Raw genomic sequence first — 15,648 nt, forward strand, 5'->3', positions numbered from 1 at the left:
AGCATGTCAGGCAGGGGCAGAGGACGGTGACAGGCCGGGCGGGGAGGAGCCGGTCAGGCGGGGGCCCAGGACAGTGACGGGCCTGGCCGGGGAGGAGTGCGTCAGGCAGGGGCAGAGGAGACGGGGGCTGGGTAAGGGTTAGGGTGACAGTTAGGGCACAATTCACAATCGCAAAGACGTGGAAGCGACCCGAGTGCCCATCCATCCAGGAGTGCATGAATAAAATGTGGCGCGTGGACACCACGGAGTGCCATTCGGCTGTGAGGAGCAGCGGTGAGAGGGCGCCTCTCGTGTTCTCCTGGCCAGAGCTGGAACCCGTTCCAGTAAGCCAGGTATCCCAAGAATGGACACACGAGCACCACGTGAGCGCGCTCACCAGCAAATTGGTACGAACGGATGGACGCCTAAGTGGACAGAGAGGAGTCACCTTCATCGGGTGGGTGTCGGGCGGGTGGGGGGAGGGGAGGGGCATACACATCCATTAGGCATGGGGTGGGTGCGCACCGACTGGGGGATGGGCGCACTTGAAGCTCTGACCCGAGGGGGGAGGCTTGGAGAGGGCAAGGCACCCGACCTTAACATTGGTACCCCCACAATATGCTGGAACAACATGAGAGGTATATGAATAAGAACACAGGGGGGGCCGGGCGCGGTAGCTCACGCCTGTAATCCTAGCTCTCTGGGAGGCCGAGGCGGGCGGATTGCTCCAGGTCAGGAGTTCGAAACCAGCCTGAGCAAGAGCGAGACCCCGTCTCTACTAAAAATAGAAAGAAATTAATTGGCCAACTAATATATATAGAAAAACAGAGCCGGGCGTGGTGGTGCATGCCTGTAGTCCCAACTACTCGGGAGGCTGAGGCAGCAGGATTGCTTGAGCCCGGAGATTGAGGTTGCTGTGAGCTAGGCTGACGCCATGGCACTCACTCTAGCCTGGGCAGCAAAACGAGACTCTGTCTCAAAAAAAAAAAAAAAAGAACACAGGGGGGAGGGGGGCACGGGCAACACATGTCACCTGAATACTTGTACTCCCATCATCTGCTTGAAGAGAGAGAGAAAAGAAAATGCAATCCTAGAGGTAAGAGACACTTTTTAAAAATAATGAATCCGAAGAGAAAAGTAAAAGGAGGCCTGTGGAGCAGGTCTGGGTGTGACTCCGGATCCCCCAACATCAGGTGCCACCACCAAAGATTCCTGCGTGTAGCCCATAGAACCCCAAAAGCAACGGGACGAGTTCTGGTCACATACTCCCTCAAAATGACATCCTGGCCTTCTTCTGGAACTCCCTCCCCTCTCAGACTCTCAAGGTTTCCTCCAGCGTGTCGGTTCCCACAGAGCAGACCTTTGGTCTGAGACCTGACAGTCCAGATGCCACGCATGCTGCCGCGTGGCGGCGGTGTCGCGGCTTGGGACAAGAGGAGGCCCCACGGTGCGGGCTGGGGCGCCAGGCACCGCGGGCGGGCGCTGAGGGTGGGGGTGACCCCCACCCCGGGCCGCCGCCGCGCTCCCAGAAAGGGGACAGAACAAGAGGCAAAAAAAAAAAAAAAAAAAAGCAGCAGCCTGTGGCACCCGGTATTCCCAGGCGGTCTCCCATCCAAGTACTAACCGGGCCCGACCCTGCTTAGCTTCCGAGACCAGACGAGATCGGGGGCGTTCAGGGTGGTGTGGCCCTAGACGGCGGCGGAGGGCGCCCCTGCCCCGCTCAAGAAGCCGAGCCTCTCTGGGCTTCCCCGCCGCCGCCGCCTCCCGCCCCAGGCCCCGCGCCGGGCCGGGCCGGGCCGGTTGAGTTCGCCGGCCGGGTCCCGCGGGCTCCCAGGGACGGGGGTGATGGGCGGGGCGGGGCGGGGCGGGGGGCTGTCTCTGTATACACACACACACACACTCACACTCACTCACACTCACACAAGATGCGCCTCCACGGCTGGACTCGCCAAGGTGGAGCCCTCCCAGCCCCCCTCGTCTCCTCGCCCGGCCTCCTTCACCTACCCGCTGCCCACCCCCAGCGCGTCGCTGCCTGCCGCTGACTGCGCACGCGCGGGACGCTCGCCCTTTGACCCCAGCCAGGGGCCGCCCTCCCCCACAACCCCTTTCAGCTGCGCCCCCCCCCTCGCCCTGTGGGTGGGCTGCCGCCTATTCCCCCGGGCCAGGGCTGGGGCACAGCCAGTGTCTGGGGCGTCTCTCTCTGGGGATGTGTCCCATGGGTGGGGTGGGGTGGCGTGGTTTGGGGGGCGCTGAAGAAATCAGTCCCCTCCATCTCCTACCTCTGGAAAACGCCCAAGCCCGTGGAGAACTGCCGGCACCGCTTCGTGGGGGCCGGGACCCTCCTCCGTGTCCTCCTGTGGCCCAGTCCAAGGGGCCTGGGCCTGGCCGGGGCTGCATTGGACCCCGACCACCCTGGCGTGTGGACTCGCTAAAAATCGGCCATTAGATATTGGATTCCAGCTTCCTGGAGGTCATTTCACTAATGAGTGCACCGGAAAGAGTTTCCTAATCCATCTGTGAGGGTGGCAACTGAAAGAGAATTTGAAAGCTGACAGAATAGGCGAGGGAAGGCATAGGAGATTTCCACACCCAGCAAGGAAGACTTTCCCGAAATGGAAGAAAGAAACGAGCAAACAGAGACACCGGTAGCCCGCCCGGAAAAGAGTCTGCCCCTTAGAGAAAGCACCCTGACCAGGTTCACCCGTGGGTGGGTGGCGAGCTAGCGGCATTCAGAAGAGCGAGGCCCGCAGTCTGTGCGGAAGACACCTGCGCTCGGGTGTGTGTGGCGGCGCGATTCACAAGCAGCTCTAGACGTTAAACCAAGGAGAAGCCAGGGAGTTCCCAACGCCCCAGGTGTCCTCAGCCCACGACTGGCTGCTGTGGGAATGCGAAGCCCGGCTCCTGGTCTCAGAGCGGGGTTCCCAGGAGGATCAGGCTGAAGCTGGGACTCGGCCTCAAAGTGTCCCCTCGCATGGCCACCCCCTTCCCCTTCCTGCTCCTCTACGCCTGGTGCCCCTCCATCCAGGGGCCAGACCTTAAAGAGTCACCGCAAGAGAATCCTGGTCCCAAAGGAGCCTTCTGGGGGACCGGTGCTGAGAGAGGTTGTGGGCATGGCCCGCTGGGGCTCTGCCCGACCCAGGGCTGAGAGATGCCACCTCCCAGCTCTGGGTCCCTGCAGGAAGTGTTGGCAAGCACAGGGCCGGTCCTCCAAAGGCCCAGGTGCAGGGAGCCCAGGCCAAGCAGCCTGTGGAAGAAGCCACTTGCCGTGCCACCCCGGGAACACGACTGCAGGCCCCGGCCCTTCCCACCTCCTCCTCCTCCTCCTCCTCCTCCTCCTCCTCCCCCCCCGGCCCCCCCCCCACAGGGCACAGGGCTCAGAGACACCTCAGACTCTTGCTACCCAAAGTGCAAAGGGCATCAGTTGCTCCTCCAACCCCCCCCCCCGCCCAGCAGACCACGTTGTCCAGCCAGCCCCCGGGCCTCCCTGGGGTGCCCAGCACAAAAGTGCAGACACCCACCGGACCCTCAATCTCAGTTTTCGGATGTTTTTGCCACTCTAAGGACCCGCAGGCCAGCTGGGCCTTCGGGCAGGACAGAGAGCCCCGGAATCCGACGTGGAGAGCTGCGTGTACGTCCCCATCAGGAGGCGGTCCCCACCTCCGCGGCTCTCCCCTTGCGGGGAGCGGCAGCCCAGCCGGCAGCCGCAGGGCCTCAGGGAAGACACCAGGCTGGGCCCCCGCGGCACAGCGGGGGCACGTCCCCCGCACTCACGCGACTTAGGGACGGCTGCTGGAGACTGCTGCGGCCACCCTGCTGCCGGGTTTCTGGAGGGCTTCCTGGAAGCAGCGTCCACACCAAGCCCTTGGAAGGCCCAGGCGACGGAGGAGCCGGTCAGGCAGGGGCCGAGGACGGTGAGAGGCCGGGCGGGCGGGAAGGAGCATGTCAGGCAGGGGCAGAGGACGGTGACAGGCCGGGCGGGGAGGAGCCGGTCAGGCGGGGGCCCAGGACAGTGACGGGCCTGGCCGGGGAGGAGTGCGTCAGGCAGGGGCAGAGGAGACGGGGGCTGGGTAAGGGTTAGGGTGACAGTTAGGGCACAATTCACAATCGCAAAGACGTGGAAGCGACCCGAGTGCCCATCCATCCAGGAGTGCATGAATAAAATGTGGCGCGTGGACACCACGGAGTGCCATTCGGCTGTGAGGAGCAGCGGTGAGAGGGCGCCTCTCGTGTTCTCCTGGCCAGAGCTGGAACCCGTTCCAGTAAGCCAGGTATCCCAAGAATGGACACACGAGCACCACGTGAGCGCGCTCACCAGCAAATTGGTACGAACGGATGGACGCCTAAGTGGACAGAGAGGAGTCACCTTCATCGGGTGGGTGTCGGGCGGGTGGGGGGAGGGGAGGGGCATACACATCCATTAGGCATGGGGTGGGTGCGCACCGACTGGGGGATGGGCGCACTTGAAGCTCTGACCCGAGGGGGGAGGCTTGGAGAGGGCAAGGCACCCGACCTTAACATTGGTACCCCCACAATACGCTGGAACAACATGAGAGGTATATGAATAAGAACACAGGGGGGGCCGGGCGCGGTAGCTCACGCCTGTAATCCTAGCTCTCTGGGAGGCCGAGGCGGGCGGATTGCTCCAGGTCAGGAGTTCGAAACCAGCCTGAGCAAGAGCGAGACCCCGTCTCTACTAAAAATAGAAAGAAATTAATTGGCCAACTAATATATATAGAAAAACACAGCCGGGCGTGGTGGTGCATGCCTGTAGTCCCAACTACTCGGGAGGCTGAGGCAGCAGGATTGCTTGAGCCCGGAGATTGAGGTTGCTGTGAGCTAGGCTGACGCCATGGCACTCACTCTAGCCTGGGCAGCAAAACGAGACTCTGTCTCAAAAAAAAAAAAAAAAGAACACAGGGGGGAGGGGGGCACGGGCAACACATGTCACCTGAATACTTGTACTCCCATCAGCTTGAAGAGAGAGAGAAAAGAAAATGCAATCCTAGAGGTAAGAGACACTTTTTAAAAATAATGAATCCGAAGAGAAAAGTAAAAGGAGGCCTGTGGAGCAGGTCTGGGTGTGACTCCGGATCCCCCAACATCAGGTGCCACCACCAAAGATTCCTGCGTGTAGCCCATAGAACCCCAAAAGCAACGGGACGAGTTCTGGTCACATACTCCCTCAAAATGACATCCTGGCCTTCTTCTGGAACTCCCTCCCCTCTCAGACTCTCAAGGTTTCCTCCAGCGTGTCGGTTCCCACAGAGCAGACCTTTGGTCTGAGACCTGACAGTCCAGATGCCACGCATGCTGCCGCGTGGCGGCGGTGTCGCGGCTTGGGACAAGAGGAGGCCCCACGGTGCGGGCTGGGGCGCCAGGCACCGCGGGCGGGCGCTGAGGGTGGGGGTGACCCCCACCCCGGGCCGCCGCCGCGCTCCCAGAAAGGGGACAGAACAAGAGGCAAAAAAAAAAAAAAAAAAAAGCAGCAGCCTGTGGCACCCGGTATTCCCAGGCGGTCTCCCATCCAAGTACTAACCGGGCCCGACCCTGCTTAGCTTCCGAGACCAGACGAGATCGGGGGCGTTCAGGGTGGTGTGGCCCTAGACGGCGGCGGAGGGCGCCCCTGCCCCGCTCAAGAAGCCGAGCCTCTCTGGGCTTCCCCGCCGCCGCCGCCTCCCGCCCCAGGCCCCGCGCCGGGCCGGGCCGGGCCGGTTGAGTTCGCCGGCCGGGTCCCGCGGGCTCCCAGGGACGGGGGTGATGGGCGGGGCGGGGCGGGGCGGGGGGCTGTCTCTGTATACACACACACACACACACTCACACTCACTCACACTCACACAAGATGCGCCTCCACGGCTGGACTCGCCAAGGTGGAGCCCTCCCAGCCCCCCTCGTCTCCTCGCCCGGCCTCCTTCACCTACCCGCTGCCCACCCCCAGCGCGTCGCTGCCTGCCGCTGACTGCGCACGCGCGGGACGCTCGCCCTTTGACCCCAGCCAGGGGCCGCCCTCCCCCACAACCCCTTTCAGCTGCGCCCCCCCCCTCGCCCTGTGGGTGGGCTGCCGCCTATTCCCCCGGGCCAGGGCTGGGGCACAGCCAGTGTCTGGGGCGTCTCTCTCTGGGGATGTGTCCCATGGGTGGGGTGGGGTGGCGTGGTTTGGGGGGCGCTGAAGAAATCAGTCCCCTCCATCTCCTACCTCTGGAAAACGCCCAAGCCCGTGGAGAACTGCCGGCACCGCTTCGTGGGGGCCGGGACCCTCCTCCGTGTCCTCCTGTGGCCCAGTCCAAGGGGCCTGGGCCTGGCCGGGGCTGCATTGGACCCCGACCACCCTGGCGTGTGGACTCGCTAAAAATCGGCCATTAGATATTGGATTCCAGCTTCCTGGAGGTCATTTCACTAATGAGTGCACCGGAAAGAGTTTCCTAATCCATCTGTGAGGGTGGCAACTGAAAGAGAATTTGAAAGCTGACAGAATAGGCGAGGGAAGGCATAGGAGATTTCCACACCCAGCAAGGAAGACTTTCCCGAAATGGAAGAAAGAAACGAGCAAACAGAGACACCGGTAGCCCGCCCGGAAAAGAGTCTGCCCCTTAGAGAAAGCACCCTGACCAGGTTCACCCGTGGGTGGGTGGCGAGCTAGCGGCATTCAGAAGAGCGAGGCCCGCAGTCTGTGCGGAAGACACCTGCGCTCGGGTGTGTGTGGCGGCGCGATTCACAAGCAGCTCTAGACGTTAAACCAAGGAGAAGCCAGGGAGTTCCCAACGCCCCAGGTGTCCTCAGCCCACGACTGGCTGCTGTGGGAATGCGAAGCCCGGCTCCTGGTCTCAGAGCGGGGTTCCCAGGAGGATCAGGCTGAAGCTGGGACTCGGCCTCAAAGTGTCCCCTCGCATGGCCACCCCCTTCCCCTTCCTGCTCCTCTACGCCTGGTGCCCCTCCATCCAGGGGCCAGACCTTAAAGAGTCACCGCAAGAGAATCCTGGTCCCAAAGGAGCCTTCTGGGGGACCGGTGCTGAGAGAGGTTGTGGGCATGGCCCGCTGGGGCTCTGCCCGACCCAGGGCTGAGAGATGCCACCTCCCAGCTCTGGGTCCCTGCAGGAAGTGTTGGCAAGCACAGGGCCGGTCCTCCAAAGGCCCAGGTGCAGGGAGCCCAGGCCAAGCAGCCTGTGGAAGAAGCCACTTGCCGTGCCACCCCGGGAACACGACTGCAGGCCCCGGCCCTTCCCACCTCCTCCTCCTCCTCCTCCTCCTCCTCCTCCTCCCCCCCCGGCCCCCCCCCCACAGGGCACAGGGCTCAGAGACACCTCAGACTCTTGCTACCCAAAGTGCAAAGGGCATCAGTTGCTCCTCCAACCCCCCCCCCCGCCCAGCAGACCACGTTGTCCAGCCAGCCCCCGGGCCTCCCTGGGGTGCCCAGCACAAAAGTGCAGACACCCACCGGACCCTCAATCTCAGTTTTCGGATGTTTTTGCCACTCTAAGGACCCGCAGGCCAGCTGGGCCTTCGGGCAGGACAGAGAGCCCCGGAATCCGACGTGGAGAGCTGCGTGTACGTCCCCATCAGGAGGCGGTCCCCACCTCCGCGGCTCTCCCCTTGCGGGGAGCGGCAGCCCAGCCGGCAGCCGCAGGGCCTCAGGGAAGACACCAGGCTGGGCCCCCGCGGCACAGCGGGGGCACGTCCCCCGCACTCACGCGACTTAGGGACGGCTGCTGGAGACTGCTGCGGCCACCCTGCTGCCGGGTTTCTGGAGGGCTTCCTGGAAGCAGCGTCCACACCAAGCCCTTGGAAGGCCCAGGCGACGGAGGAGCCGGTCAGGCAGGGGCCGAGGACGGTGAGAGGCCGGGCGGGCGGGAAGGAGCATGTCAGGCAGGGGCAGAGGACGGTGACAGGCCGGGCGGGGAGGAGCCGGTCAGGCGGGGGCCCAGGACAGTGACGGGCCTGGCCGGGGAGGAGTGCGTCAGGCAGGGGCAGAGGAGACGGGGGCTGGGTAAGGGTTAGGGTGACAGTTAGGGCACAATTCACAATCGCAAAGACGTGGAAGCGACCCGAGTGCCCATCCATCCAGGAGTGCATGAATAAAATGTGGCGCGTGGACACCACGGAGTGCCATTCGGCTGTGAGGAGCAGCGGTGAGAGGGCGCCTCTCGTGTTCTCCTGGCCAGAGCTGGAACCCGTTCCAGTAAGCCAGGTATCCCAAGAATGGACACACGAGCACCACGTGAGCGCGCTCACCAGCAAATTGGTACGAACGGATGGACGCCTAAGTGGACAGAGAGGAGTCACCTTCATCGGGTGGGTGTCGGGCGGGTGGGGGGAGGGGAGGGGCATACACATCCATTAGGCATGGGGTGGGTGCGCACCGACTGGGGGATGGGCGCACTTGAAGCTCTGACCCGAGGGGGGAGGCTTGGAGAGGGCAAGGCACCCGACCTTAACATTGGTACCCCCACAATACGCTGGAACAACATGAGAGGTATATGAATAAGAACACAGGGGGGGCCGGGCGCGGTAGCTCACGCCTGTAATCCTAGCTCTCTGGGAGGCCGAGGCGGGCGGATTGCTCCAGGTCAGGAGTTCGAAACCAGCCTGAGCAAGAGCGAGACCCCGTCTCTACTAAAAATAGAAAGAAATTAATTGGCCAACTAATATATATAGAAAAACAGAGCCGGGCGTGGTGGTGCATGCCTGTAGTCCCAACTACTCGGGAGGCTGAGGCAGCAGGATTGCTTGAGCCCGGAGATTGAGGTTGCTGTGAGCTAGGCTGACGCCATGGCACTCACTCTAGCCTGGGCAGCAAAACGAGACTCTGTCTCAAAAAAAAAAAAAAAAGAACACAGGGGGGAGGGGGGCACGGGCAACACATGTCACCTGAATACTTGTACTCCCATCATCTGCTTGAAGAGAGAGAGAAAAGAAAATGCAATCCTAGAGGTAAGAGACACTTTTTAAAAATAATGAATCCGAAGAGAAAAGTAAAAGGAGGCCTGTGGAGCAGGTCTGGGTGTGACTCCGGATCCCCCAACATCAGGTGCCACCACCAAAGATTCCTGCGTGTAGCCCATAGAACCCCAAAAGCAACGGGACGAGTTCTGGTCACATACTCCCTCAAAATGACATCCTGGCCTTCTTCTGGAACTCCCTCCCCTCTCAGACTCTCAAGGTTTCCTCCAGCGTGTCGGTTCCCACAGAGCAGACCTTTGGTCTGAGACCTGACAGTCCAGATGCCACGCATGCTGCCGCGTGGCGGCGGTGTCGCGGCTTGGGACAAGAGGAGGCCCCACGGTGCGGGCTGGGGCGCCAGGCACCGCGGGCGGGCGCTGAGGGTGGGGGTGACCCCCACCCCGGGCCGCCGCCGCGCTCCCAGAAAGGGGACAGAACAAGAGGCAAAAAAAAAAAAAAAAAAAAGCAGCAGCCTGTGGCACCCGGTATTCCCAGGCGGTCTCCCATCCAAGTACTAACCGGGCCCGACCCTGCTTAGCTTCCGAGACCAGACGAGATCGGGGGCGTTCAGGGTGGTGTGGCCCTAGACGGCGGCGGAGGGCGCCCCTGCCCCGCTCAAGAAGCCGAGCCTCTCTGGGCTTCCCCGCCGCCGCCGCCTCCCGCCCCAGGCCCCGCGCCGGGCCGGGCCGGGCCGGTTGAGTTCGCCGGCCGGGTCCCGCGGGCTCCCAGGGACGGGGGTGATGGGCGGGGCGGGGCGGGGCGGGGGGCTGTCTCTGTATACACACACACACACACACTCACACTCACTCACACTCACACAAGATGCGCCTCCACGGCTGGACTCGCCAAGGTGGAGCCCTCCCAGCCCCCCTCGTCTCCTCGCCCGGCCTCCTTCACCTACCCGCTGCCCACCCCCAGCGCGTCGCTGCCTGCCGCTGACTGCGCACGCGCGGGACGCTCGCCCTTTGACCCCAGCCAGGGGCCGCCCTCCCCCACAACCCCTTTCAGCTGCGCCCCCCCCCTCGCCCTGTGGGTGGGCTGCCGCCTATTCCCCCGGGCCAGGGCTGGGGCACAGCCAGTGTCTGGGGCGTCTCTCTCTGGGGATGTGTCCCATGGGTGGGGTGGGGTGGCGTGGTTTGGGGGGCGCTGAAGAAATCAGTCCCCTCCATCTCCTACCTCTGGAAAACGCCCAAGCCCGTGGAGAACTGCCGGCACCGCTTCGTGGGGGCCGGGACCCTCCTCCGTGTCCTCCTGTGGCCCAGTCCAAGGGGCCTGGGCCTGGCCGGGGCTGCATTGGACCCCGACCACCCTGGCGTGTGGACTCGCTAAAAATCGGCCATTAGATATTGGATTCCAGCTTCCTGGAGGTCATTTCACTAATGAGTGCACCGGAAAGAGTTTCCTAATCCATCTGTGAGGGTGGCAACTGAAAGAGAATTTGAAAGCTGACAGAATAGGCGAGGGAAGGCATAGGAGATTTCCACACCCAGCAAGGAAGACTTTCCCGAAATGGAAGAAAGAAACGAGCAAACAGAGACACCGGTAGCCCGCCCGGAAAAGAGTCTGCCCCTTAGAGAAAGCACCCTGACCAGGTTCACCCGTGGGTGGGTGGCGAGCTAGCGGCATTCAGAAGAGCGAGGCCCGCAGTCTGTGCGGAAGACACCTGCGCTCGGGTGTGTGTGGCGGCGCGATTCACAAGCAGCTCTAGACGTTAAACCAAGGAGAAGCCAGGGAGTTCCCAACGCCCCAGGTGTCCTCAGCCCACGACTGGCTGCTGTGGGAATGCGAAGCCCGGCTCCTGGTCTCAGAGCGGGGTTCCCAGGAGGATCAGGCTGAAGCTGGGACTCGGCCTCAAAGTGTCCCCTCGCATGGCCACCCCCTTCCCCTTCCTGCTCCTCTACGCCTGGTGCCCCTCCATCCAGGGGCCAGACCTTAAAGAGTCACCGCAAGAGAATCCTGGTCCCAAAGGAGCCTTCTGGGGGACCGGTGCTGAGAGAGGTTGTGGGCATGGCCCGCTGGGGCTCTGCCCGACCCAGGGCTGAGAGATGCCACCTCCCAGCTCTGGGTCCCTGCAGGAAGTGTTGGCAAGCACAGGGCCGGTCCTCCAAAGGCCCAGGTGCAGGGAGCCCAGGCCAAGCAGCCTGTGGAAGAAGCCACTTGCCGTGCCACCCCGGGAACACGACTGCAGGCCCCGGCCCTTCCCACCTCCTCCTCCTCCTCCTCCTCCTCCTCCTCCTCCCCCCCCGGCCCCCCCCCACAGGGCACAGGGCTCAGAGACACCTCAGACTCTTGCTACCCAAAGTGCAAAGGGCATCAGTTGCTCCTCCAACCCCCCCCCCCGCCCAGCAGACCACGTTGTCCAGCCAGCCCCCGGGCCTCCCTGGGGTGCCCAGCACAAAAGTGCAGACACCCACCGGACCCTCAATCTCAGTTTTCGGATGTTTTTGCCACTCTAAGGACCCGCAGGCCAGCTGGGCCTTCGGGCAGGACAGAGAGCCCCGGAATCCGACGTGGAGAGCTGCGTGTACGTCCCCATCAGGAGGCGGTCCCCACCTCCGCGGCTCTCCCCTTGCGGGGAGCGGCAGCCCAGCCGGCAGCCGCAGGGCCTCAGGGAAGACACCAGGCTGGGCCCCCGCGGCACAGCGGGGGCACGTCCCCCGCACTCACGCGACTTAGGGACGGCTGCTGGAGACTGCTGCGGCCACCCTGCTGCCGGGTTTCTGGAGGGCTTCCTGGAAGCAGCGTCCACACCAAGCCCTTGGAAGGCCCAGGCGACGGAGGAGCCGGTCAGGCAGGGGCCGAGGACGGTGAGAGGCCGGGCGGGCGGGAAGGAGCATGTCAGGCAGGGGCAGAGGACGGTGACAGGCCGGGCGGGGAGGAGCCGGTCAGGCGGGGGCCCAGGACAGTGACGGGCCTGGCCGGGGAGGAGTGCGTCAGGCAGGGGCAGAGGAGACGGGGGCTGGGTAAGGGTTAGGGTGACAGTTAGGGCACAATTCACAATCGCAAAGACGTGGAAGCGACCCGAGTGCCCATCCATCCAGGAGTGCATGAATAAAATGTGGCGCGTGGACACCACGGAGTGCCATTCGGCTGTGAGGAGCAGCGGTGAGAGGGCGCCTCTCGTGTTCTCCTGGCCAGAGCTGGAACCCGTTCCAGTAAGCCAGGTATCCCAAGAATGGACACACGAGCACCACGTGAGCGCGCTCACCAGCAAATTGGTACGAACGGATGGACGCCTAAGTGGACAGAGAGGAGTCACCTTCATCGGGTGGGTGTCGGGCGGGTGGGGGGAGGGGAGGGGCATACACATCCATTAGGCATGGGGTGGGTGCGCACCGACTGGGGGATGGGCGCACTTGAAGCTCTGACCCGAGGGGGGAGGCTTGGAGAGGGCAAGGCACCCGACCTTAACATTGGTACCCCCACAATACGCTGGAACAACATGAGAGGTATATGAATAAGAACACAGGGGGGGCCGGGCGCGGTAGCTCACGCCTGTAATCCTAGCTCTCTGGGAGGCCGAGGCGGGCGGATTGCTCCAGGTCAGGAGTTCGAAACCAGCCTGAGCAAGAGCGAGACCCCGTCTCTACTAAAAATAGAAAGAAATTAATTGGCCAACTAATATATATAGAAAAACAGAGCCGGGCGTGGTGGTGCATGCCTGTAGTCCCAACTACTCGGGAGGCTGAGGCAGCAGGATTGCTTGAGCCCGGAGATTGAGGTTGCTGTGAGCTAGGCTGACGCCATGGCACTCACTCTAGCCTGGGCAGCAAAACGAGACTCTGTCTCAAAAAAAAAAAAAAAAGAACACAGGGGGGAGGGGGGCACGGGCAACACATGTCACCTGAATACTTGTACTCCCATCATCTGCTTGAAGAGAGAGAGAAAAGAAAATGCAATCCTAGAGGTAAGAGACACTTTTTAAAAATAATGAATCCGAAGAGAAAAGTAAAAGGAGGCCTGTGGAGCAGGTCTGGGTGTGACTCCGGATCCCCCAACATCAGGTGCCACCACCAAAGATTCCTGCGTGTAGCCCATAGAACCCCAAAAGCAACGGGACGAGTTCTGGTCACATACTCCCTCAAAATGACATCCTGGCCTTCTTCTGGAACTCCCTCCCCTCTCAGACTCTCAAGGTTTCCTCCAGCGTGTCGGTTCCCACAGAGCAGACCTTTGGTCTGAGACCTGACAGTCCAGATGCCACGCATGCTGCCGCGTGGCGGCGGTGTCGCGGCTTGGGACAAGAGGAGGCCCCACGGTGCGGGCTGGGGCGCCAGGCACCGCGGGCGGGCGCTGAGGGTGGGGGTGACCCCCACCCCGGGCCGCCGCCGCGCTCCCAGAAAGGGGACAGAACAAGAGGCAAAAAAAAAAAAAAAAAAAAGCAGCAGCCTGTGGCACCCGGTATTCCCAGGCGGTCTCCCATCCAAGTACTAACCGGGCCCGACCCTGCTTAGCTTCCGAGACCAGACGAGATCGGGGGCGTTCAGGGTGGTGTGGCCCTAGACGGCGGCGGAGGGCGCCCCTGCCCCGCTCAAGAAGCCGAGCCTCTCTGGGCTTCCCCGCCGCCGCCGCCTCCCGCCCCAGGCCCCGCGCCGGGCCGGGCCGGGCCGGTTGAGTTCGCCGGCCGGGTCCCGCGGGCTCCCAGGGACGGGGGTGATGGGCGGGGCGGGGCGGGGCGGGGGGCTGTCTCTGTATACACACACACACACACACTCACACTCACTCACACTCACACAAGATGCGCCTCCACGGCTGGACTCGCCAAGGTGGAGCCCTCCCAGCCCCCCTCGTCTCCTCGCCCGGCCTCCTTCACCTACCCGCTGCCCACCCCCAGCGCGTCGCTGCCTGCCGCTGACTGCGCACGCGCGGGACGCTCGCCCTTTGACCCCAGCCAGGGGCCGCCCTCCCCCACAACCCCTTTCAGCTGCGCCCCCCCCCTCGCCCTGTGGGTGGGCTGCCGCCTATTCCCCCGGGCCAGGGCTGGGGCACAGCCAGTGTCTGGGGCGTCTCTCTCTGGGGATGTGTCCCATGGGTGGGGTGGGGTGGCGTGGTTTGGGGGGCGCTGAAGAAATCAGTCCCCTCCATCTCCTACCTCTGGAAAACGCCCAAGCCCGTGGAGAACTGCCGGCACCGCTTCGTGGGGGCCGGGACCCTCCTCCGTGTCCTCCTGTGGCCCAGTCCAAGGGGCCTGGGCCTGGCCGGGGCTGCATTGGACCCCGACCACCCTGGCGTGTGGACTCGCTAAAAATCGGCCATTAGATATTGGATTCCAGCTTCCTGGAGGTCATTTCACTAATGAGTGCACCGGAAAGAGTTTCCTAATCCATCTGTGAGGGTGGCAACTGAAAGAGAATTTGAAAGCTGACAGAATAGGCGAGGGAAGGCATAGGAGATTTCCACACCCAGCAAGGAAGACTTTCCCGAAATGGAAGAAAGAAACGAGCAAACAGAGACACCGGTAGCCCGCCCGGAAAAGAGTCTGCCCCTTAGAGAAAGCACCCTGACCAGGTTCACCCGTGGGTGGGTGGCGAGCTAGCGGCATTCAGAAGAGCGAGGCCCGCAGTCTGTGCGGAAGACACCTGCGCTCGGGTGTGTGTGGCGGCGCGATTCACAAGCAGCTCTAGACGTTAAACCAAGGAGAAGCCAGGGAGTTCCCAACGCCCCAGGTGTCCTCAGCCCACGACTGGCTGCTGTGGGAATGCGAAGCCCGGCTCCTGGTCTCAGAGCGGGGTTCCCAGGAGGATCAGGCTGAAGCTGGGACTCGGCCTCAAAGTGTCCCCTCGCATGGCCACCCCCTTCCCCTTCCTGCTCCTCTACGCCTGGTGCCCCTCCATCCAGGGGCCAGACCTTAAAGAGTCACCGCAAGAGAATCCTGGTCCCAAAGGAGCCTTCTGGGGGACCGGTGCTGAGAGAGGTTGTGGGCATGGCCCGCTGGGGCTCTGCCCGACCCAGGGCTGAGAGATGCCACCTCCCAGCTCTGGGTCCCTGCAGGAAGTGTTGGCAAGCACAGGGCCGGTCCTCCAAAGGCCCAGGTGCAGGGAGCCCAGGCCAAGCAGCCTGTGGAAGAAGCCACTTGCCGTGCCACCCCGGGAACACGACTGCAGGCCCCGGCCCTTCCCACCTCCTCCTCCTCCTCCTCCTCCTCCTCCTCCTCCCCCCCCGGCCCCCCCCCACAGGGCACAGGGCTCAGAGACACCTCAGACTCTTGCTACCCAAAGTGCAAAGGGCATCAGTTGCTCCTCCAACCCCCCCCCCCGCCCAGCAGACCACGTTGTCCAGCCAGCCCCCGGGCCTCCCTGGGGTGCCCAGCACAAAAGTGCAGACACCCACCGGACCCTCAATCTCAGTTTTCGGATGTTTTTGCCACTCTAAGGACCCGCAGGCCAGCTGGGCCTTCGGGCAGGACAGAGAGCCCCGGAATCCGACGTGGAGAGCTGCGTGTACGTCCCCATCAGGAGGCGGTCCCCACCTCCGCGGCTCTCCCCTTGCGGGGAGCGGCAGCCCAGCCGGCAGCCGCAGGGCCTCAGGGAAGACACCAGGCTGGGCCCCCGCGGCACAGCGGGGGCACGTCCCCCGCACTCACGCGACTTAGGGACGGCTGCTGGAGACTGCTGCGGCCACCCTGCTGCCGGGTTTCTGGAGGGCTTCCTGGAAGCAGCGTCCACACCAAGCCCTTGGAAGGCCCAGGCGACGGAGGAGCCGGTCAGGCAGGGGCCGAGGACGGTGAGAGGCCGG

The 15,648-nt window shown here is 63.3% G+C and overlaps 4 non-coding genes across 4 annotated transcripts; all 4 read right to left on the minus strand.

The window, feature by feature from the left end:
- Positions 1–1,554: 1,554 nt before the first annotated feature.
- Positions 1,555–1,673, minus strand: LOC142864186 (5S ribosomal RNA). Its single transcript, XR_012914771.1, has one exon. It is a non-coding gene; the product is annotated as a 5S ribosomal RNA (ribosomal RNA).
- A 3,793-nt stretch (positions 1,674–5,466) lies between these two features.
- On the minus strand, positions 5,467–5,585 carry LOC142864187 (5S ribosomal RNA). The gene has a single exon (XR_012914772.1). It is a non-coding gene; the product is annotated as a 5S ribosomal RNA (ribosomal RNA).
- A 3,798-nt stretch (positions 5,586–9,383) lies between these two features.
- On the minus strand, positions 9,384–9,502 carry LOC142864188 (5S ribosomal RNA). The gene has a single exon (XR_012914773.1). It is a non-coding gene; the product is annotated as a 5S ribosomal RNA (ribosomal RNA).
- A 3,797-nt stretch (positions 9,503–13,299) lies between these two features.
- Positions 13,300–13,418, minus strand: LOC142864189 (5S ribosomal RNA). Its single transcript, XR_012914774.1, has one exon. It is a non-coding gene; the product is annotated as a 5S ribosomal RNA (ribosomal RNA).
- Between the last annotated feature and the right edge of the window lie 2,230 nt (positions 13,419–15,648).

The sequence above is a fragment of the Microcebus murinus genome, chromosome 24, assembly GCF_040939455.1.
Source record: "Microcebus murinus isolate Inina chromosome 24, M.murinus_Inina_mat1.0, whole genome shotgun sequence".
Lineage (NCBI taxonomy): Eukaryota > Metazoa > Chordata > Mammalia > Primates > Cheirogaleidae > Microcebus > Microcebus murinus.